Source organism: Triticum urartu, chromosome 1 (genome assembly GCF_003073215.2).
Source record: "Triticum urartu cultivar G1812 chromosome 1, Tu2.1, whole genome shotgun sequence".
NCBI lineage: Eukaryota > Viridiplantae > Streptophyta > Magnoliopsida > Poales > Poaceae > Triticum > Triticum urartu.
This window is the reverse complement of record NC_053022.1, coordinates 581,080,409-581,088,320: the sequence shown is the minus strand read 5'-3', so window position 1 is coordinate 581,088,320 and position 7,912 is coordinate 581,080,409.

The window sequence follows — 7,912 nt, the reverse complement described above, 5'->3', positions numbered from 1 at the left end:
CTCCCTCCGTCCCAAAATTCTTGTCTTAAATTTGTCTAAATACGGATGTATTAAGTCACGTTTTAGTATTAGATGCATCCGTATCTAGGCAAATGTAAGACAAGAATTTTGGGACGGAGGGAATATGAAATTTAATTTGTTTAATCCGAGAAGGGCATAATGGTCCAGGATGAAATATTTCTTTTTGAACCAATCACCTCAACAACCAGAACCACGTCTAATCGATCTAGATTGAGGTCAAGTCATCGTCCTCGTCCCCTTCACTGTCCCCGACGCGCCCAACGAGAGGAATCAATTCACCGTCCTCGTCCACGTCCTCCTCCCCTTCACTGTCCTCGAGTGCTCGACAACAAGAAGAAGAACAAGGCACCACATTGCGCCGGCTGAATCGGCGGCGACGGGGGTGGTGCTATAATATGGAGGAACTCTACGCCAGCCTATCCCATCTCTTCCTGACTGCCATCTTAAAGAATGAATCAGGATTCGTAGCCTCCACTTCCTACTTAGTTTAGTTTACCATCATTGATTTAGGTTCCTGTATTGCATGCAATATAATTTAGGTTTTTTCTTAAAGTACTTGGTTGATGAACTTGGCCATCTGAAGGGACTGTTCTGGTCTGATAGTCAATCCCGACTTGACTACGAGGCTTTTGGAGACTTTATTATTTTTATAGCACATACAGAACCAATAAGTACAATCCGCCATTTGTGCCATTTGTTGGGTTGAATCACCACCGCAACACTATTATTTTTGGATGTGGTATCATTTCTCATGAAACAAGCCAGACATACGAGTGGATGTTGCGGACCTTTTCTGATGCCATGGGACAGAAGCATTTGATGTCTGTGATCACGGACGGGGACCAGGCAATGCAGACATCAATCAGGGTGGTATGGCCTGACTCAAACCACATGTTGTATATATGGCACATTCAGTAGAACATTGTACGTCATCTGCATTATGACGAGGTAAAGGAGGAATTCAGATCTTTCATATATGATTCATCTTCCATTTAAGAGCATGAGAGAAAATGGATACAATTATTACAACGGAATAAAGTAATCGGTGAGGAGTCTTGGCTGCATCAGATGTATCAGATGATAAAGTTGTGGTGTGCTCCATATCTTGAGGAGCATTCTTTTCTAGGATTGATCAGTAATCAACGGAATGAGAGCTTGAACTCTGTGCTACATACACATCTTGAGGGTAAGATGACGTTGTTTCAAATGCTAGAGCACTATGCGTTGCCTTGCGACGCGACTCTTGAAAGAGGCTCCCCGAGACAATGAGGCCTGCAAAACAAGGCCTTGTAGTCCGTTCCATTTATAGAGGAAAATGCTTCAACACATTGCAAAAGTTTTCACTCCTATTGTGTTTAACTTGGTCTTATGGAGCATAAATGTTGTCAGCAAATGTGTGATTGAGAGGTTCTAGATGCATCAGAAGTTACCACCTATGTTGTGTCTAAGAAGAAAAGAATGGATGAAAAGTTCGAAGTGCCCAATGAGGAGCAGGAAGGTATTTTGCACATGATCAGTTGTTCTTGCCGTAAGGTGGAATGCGCAGGCACACCATGTTCCCACATATTTTACATATTGTGAATTTTACAAGAAGAAAGACTGCCTAGGTGTTGTGTTTCCACTAGGTGGACAATGAGTGTAAAATCTGCATACGTGCTGACCAAAAAGAGCGAGATGTATGACTATTCGGCAAGCCTGTAGAGGTACCGTCAGTTGTGAAATTTAGTCACCCATCATGTTTCAAGGCATGCGACTCTGATGAGGCATATCAGCGTCTAAAGATGTATTTAGATTCACAAGATGATAGGAAGGAATCAACTATTGAACAAGCTGACAACAAGGAATCAAGTAATGCTCAGAGTAACAACATTAGGTTTGGCCCATTGATGCCGCAATCGGCGAACCTTGACGGTGAAGGTTTTCATACGGTTCTGGATCATGTGCATGTGCCAGGCCGAGGTGCACCGAAGAAAAAGCTTCAGACGAAGATGAAAAAGACAAGATCATACGGTTAATGTGGCTATTGGAAGGGGCCAATTCACAATGGACGTACATGCATCCAATTGTTAGAGGTAGAAAAATATGACCAAGTTTAATTTTTTGCATGTGTTTTACTCATTTATATAGTGCATAGCATTAATTATATTATTCTGTGTGGGATCTCAAAGCAGAACTCTGATAGCTACAACTTTGTGCACACGGTCGGGGTGTACGGAATCGACCATGAACCTGATAGTGTCGTGTGAAGGAAATATGCCCTAGAGGCAATAATAAAGTTATTATTTATTTCCTTATATCATGATAAATGTTTATTATTCATGCTAGAATTGTATTAACCGGAAACATAATACATGTGTGAATATATAGACAAACAGTATGTCACTAGTATGCCTCTACTTGACTAGCTCGTTGAATCAAAGATGGTCAAGTTTCCTAGCCATAGACATGAGTTGTCATTTGATTAACGGGATCACATCATTAGAGAATGATGTGATTGACTTGACCCATTCCGTTAGCATAGCACTTGATCATTTAGTTTGTTTCTATTGCTTTCTTCATGACTTATACATGTTCCTATGACTGTGAGATTATGCAACTCCCGTTTACCGGAGGAACACTTTGTGTGCTACCCAACGCCACAACGTAACTGGGTGATTATAAAGGTGCTCTATAGGTGTCTCCGAAGGTACTTGTTGGGTTGGCGTATTTCGAGATTAGGATTTGTCACTCCGATTGTCGGAGAGGTATCTCTGGGCCCTCTCGGTAATGCACATCACTTAAGCCTTGCAAGCATTGCAACTAATGAGTTAGTTGCGAGATGATGTGTTACAGAACGAGTAAAGAGACTTGCCGGTAACGAGACAGAACTAGGTATTGAGATACCGATGATCGAACCTCGGGCAAGTAACATACCGATGATAAAGGGAACAACATATGTTGTTATGCGGTCTGACCGATAAAGATCTTCATAGAATATGTGGGAGCCAATATGAGCATCCAGGTTCCACTATTGGTTATTGACCGGAGACGTGTCTCGGTCATGTCTACATAGTTCTCGAACCCGTAGGGTCCGCACGCTGAAAGTTTCGATGACAGTTATATTATGAGTTTATGATTTTTGATGTACCGAAGGAGTTCGGAGTCCTGGATGAGATCGGGGACATGACAAGGAGTCTCGAAATGGTCGAGACGTAAAGATCGATATATTGGACAACTATATTCGGACATCGGAAAGGTTCCGAGTGATTCAGGCATTTTTCGGAGTACCAGAGAGTTACGGGAATACGTATTGGGCCTTATTGGGCCATACGGGAAAGAAAGGAAAAGGGCCTCAAGGGTGGCCGCATGCCTCCCCTTGGTCTGGTCCGAATTGGACTAGGGAAGGGGGCGCCCCCTTCCTTCCTTCTCCTTTTCCCTTCATCTTTTCCTATTCCATATGGGAGGTGGAATCCTACTAGGACTAGGGAGTCCTAGTAGGACTCCACACTTGGCGCGCCCCCTCCTAGGGCCGGCCTCCTCCTCCCTTGCTCCTTTATATACGGGGGCAGGGGGCACCCCAGAGACACAACAATTGATCTGTTTGATCTCTTAACCGTGTGCGGTGCCCCCTCCACCATAGTCCACCTCGATAATACTGTAGCGGTGCTTAGGCGAAGCCCTGCGTCGGTAGAACATCGACATCGTCACCATGCCGTCGTGCTGATGAAACTCTCCCTCAACACTCGGCTGGATCGGAGTTCGAGGGACGTCATCGGGCTGAACATGTGCTGAACTCGGAGGTGCCGTGCATTCGGTACTTGATCGATCGGATCGTGAAGACGTATGACTACATCAACCGCGTTGTGATAACGCTTCCGCTTTTGGTCTACGAGGGTACGTGGACAACACTCTCCCCTCTCGTTGCTATGCATCACCATGATCTTGCGTGTGCGTAGGAAAATTTTGAAATTACTACGTTCCCCAACAGTGGCATCCGAGCCTGGTTTTATGCGTTGATGTTATGCACGAGTAGAACACAAGTGAGTTGTGGGCGATATAAGTCATACTGCTTACCAACATGTCATACTTTGGTTCGGCGGTGTTGTTGGATGAAGCGGCCCAGACCGACATTACGCATACGCTTACGCGAGACTGGTTCTACCGACGTGCTTTGCACTGGTGGCTGGCGGGTGCCAGTTTCTCCAAACTTTAGTTGAACCGAGTATGGCTACGCACGGTCCTTGCGAAGGTTAAAACAGCACCAACTTGACAAACTATCGTTGTGGTTTTGATGCGTAGGTAGGAACGGTTCTTGCTAAGCCCGTAGCAGCCACGTAAAACTTGCAACAAAAAAGTACAGGACGTCTAACTTGTTTTTGCAGGGCATGTTGTGATGTGATATGGTCAAGACATGATGCTAAATTTTATTGTATGAGATGATCATGTTTTGTAACCGAGTTATCGGCAACTGGTAGGAGCCATATGGTTGTCGCTTTATTGTATGCAATGCAATCGCGCTGTAATGCTTTACTTTATCACTAAGCGGTAGCGATAGTCGTGGAAGCATAAGATTGGCGAGACGACAACGATGCTATGATGGAGATCAAGGTGTCGCGCCGGTGACGATGGTGATCATGACGGTACTTCAGAGATGGAGATCACAAGTACAAGATGATGATGGCCATATCATATCACTTATATTGATTGCATGTGATGTTTATCTTTTATGCATCTTATCTTGCTTTGATTGACGGTAGCATTATAAGATGATCCCTCACTAAATTATCAAAGTATAAGTGTTCTCCCTGAGTATGCACCGTTGCAAAAGTTCTTCGTGCTGAGACACCACGTGATGATCGGGTGTGATAGGACCTACGTTCAAATACAACGGGTGCAAAACAGTTGCACACGCGGAATACTCAGGTTAAACTTGATGAGCCTAGCATATAATAGATATGGCCTCGGAACACGGAGACCGAAAGGTCGAGCGTGAATCATATAGTAGATATGATCAACATAGTGATGTTCACCATTGATACTACTCCATCTCACGTGATGATCGGACATGGTTTAGTTGATATGGATCACGTGATCACTTAGAAGATTAGAGGGATGTCTGTCTAAGTGGGAGTTCTTAAGTAATATGATTAATTGAACTTTAATTTATCATGAACTTAGTCCTGATAGTATTAGCATATCCATGTTGTAGATCAATAGCTCGCGTTTAGCTCCCCTGTTTTATTTTTGATATGTTCCTAGAGAAAATTAAGTTGAAAGATGTTAGTAGCAATGATGCGGATTGGATCCGTGATATGAGGATTATCCTCATTGCTGCACAGAAGAATTATGTCCTTAATGCACCGCTAGATGACAGGCCTATTGCAGGAGCAGATGCAGACGTTATGAACGTTTGGCTAGCTCAATATGATGACTACTTGATAGTTTAGTGCACCATGCTTAAACGGCTTAGAATTGGGACTTCAAAACGTTTTGAACGTCATGGACCATATGAGATGTTCCAGGAGTTGAAGTTAATATTTCAAGCAAATACCCGAGTTGAGAGATATGAAGTCTCCAACAAGTTCTATAGCTAAAAGATGGAGGAGAATAGCTCAAGTAGTGAGCATGTGCTCAGATTGTATGGGTACTACAATCGCTTGAATCAAGTGGGAGTTAATCTTCCAGATAAGATAGTGATTGACATAATTCTCTAGTCACCATCACCAGGTTAGTAGAACTTCGTGATGAACTATGATATGCAAGGGATAACGGAAATGATTCCCAAGATCTTCGTAATGCTGAAATCAACAAAGGTAGAAATCAAGAAAAATATCAAGTGTTGATGGTAGACAAGACCACTAGTTTCAAGAAAAGGGCAAAGGGAAGAAGGGAACTTCAAGAAGAACAACAAGGAAGTTGCTGCTCAAGTGAAGAAGCCCAAGTCTGGTCCTAAGCCTGAGACTAAGTGCTTCTATTGCAAAGGGACTGGTCACTGGAAGTGGAACTTCCCCAAGTATTTGGCGGATAAGAAGGATGGCAAAGTGAACAAAGGTATATTTGATATACGGATTATTGATGTGTATTTTACTAGTGTTCGTAGCAACCCCCCGGTATTTGATACTGGTTCAGTTGCTAAGAGTAGTAACTCGAAACGGGAGTTGCAGAATGAACAGAGACTAGTTAAGGGTGAAGTGACGATGTGTGTTGGAAGTGGTTCCAAGATTGATATGATCATCATCGCACACTCCCTATACTTTCAGGATTAGTGTTGAACCTAAATAAGTGTTATTTGGTGTTTGCATTGAGCATGACTATGATTTGATCATGTTTATTGCAATATGGTTATTCATTTAAGTAAGAGAATAAATTGTTGTTCTGTTTACATATATGGTTACACACCCAATGAAAATGGTTCATTGGATCTCGATCGTAGTGGTACACATATTCATAATATTGAAACCAAAAGATGCAAAGTTAATAATGATAGTGCAACTTATTTGTGGCACTGCCGTTTAGGTCATATTGGTGTAAAGCGCATGAAGAAACTCCATGTTGATGGACTATTGGAATCACTTGATGCTTGCGAACCATGCCTCATGGGCAAGATGACTAAGACTCCGTTCTCCGGAACAATGCAGCAAGCAACAGATTTGTTGGAAATCATGCATACTGATGTATGTGGTCCGATGAATATTGAAGCTCGCGGCAGGTATCATTATTTTCTGATCTTCACAGATGATTTGAGCAGATATGAGTATATCTACTTGATGAAACACAAGTCTGAAACATTTGAAAAGTTCAAAGAATTTCAGAGTGAAGTGGAGAATCATCGTAACAAAATAAAAGTTTCTACGATATGATCGCAGAAGTAAAATATTTGAGTTACGAGTTTGGCCTTTAGTTAAAACAATGGCGCACTAATGGCCTACTAATGGCCTACTAAAGGCCTACTAATGGCGCACCTAATTTGCCCACTAATGGAGCACCACTGGTGCGCCATTAGTATCACACCACTAGTATTTCTTACTAATGACGCACCACTGGTGCGCCATTAGTATCTGGTATACTAATGGCGCACCTCGGATGCGCCATTAGTATATACAGCAGTGCGCCATTAGTATGCCTCCCAGGGGGCCATGTATACCCAGGTGCTTTGGCATACTAATGGCGCACAACAACAGGATGCGCCATTAGTAAGTTTGGCATACTAATGGCGCACTGTTTAGTGATGCACCATTAGTATCCTTTGGCATACTAATGACGCACTATGATGTGATGCGCCATTAGTATGAATATTAGGTTTTTTTTTTAATTTTCTGTTTTTTGCACAGGTTACAAAATGTATAATTGGACAAAATATAGACAGCACACATCAACAACAGATTCATCAAATAAAATAGAAGATTAGTCTCTGAATACAATTCATCATTTTAGTCTCCGAATACAATTCATCATATTAGTCTCCGAATTGAAAAGACCGAACAAAGATAGAACATTATATTACAAGTCTCGAGACCGCGAGTTTGTCTTGACATTACAAGTCGATATCGATCATCTAAACTACCATCACATAGAAGAGAGCTGCGGTCATCACGATGAGCATCATCACGATGAAACTCATCTTCATCCGGTTCCTCCAACGCTCCCTCCCCTCTCCCGCTAGATAGCGGGCGTATCTAGATTCGGCCTCGGCCCTAATGGTGTACCCTTTGTAACTATTACCGCTGAATCGGTGAAACTGTCTCCGACACTCCTCCCAGTCGTTGTAGACTCCGGGAACCTTACCCTTGTACACGACATACCACGGCATCGCTATGCAGTAGTCAAACGAAACCTTAGTACCAATTGACAGACAATACATAAGCAATATATAAGTATGCAACAGAACGATCGGAAGAGAAAAGCAAAACAT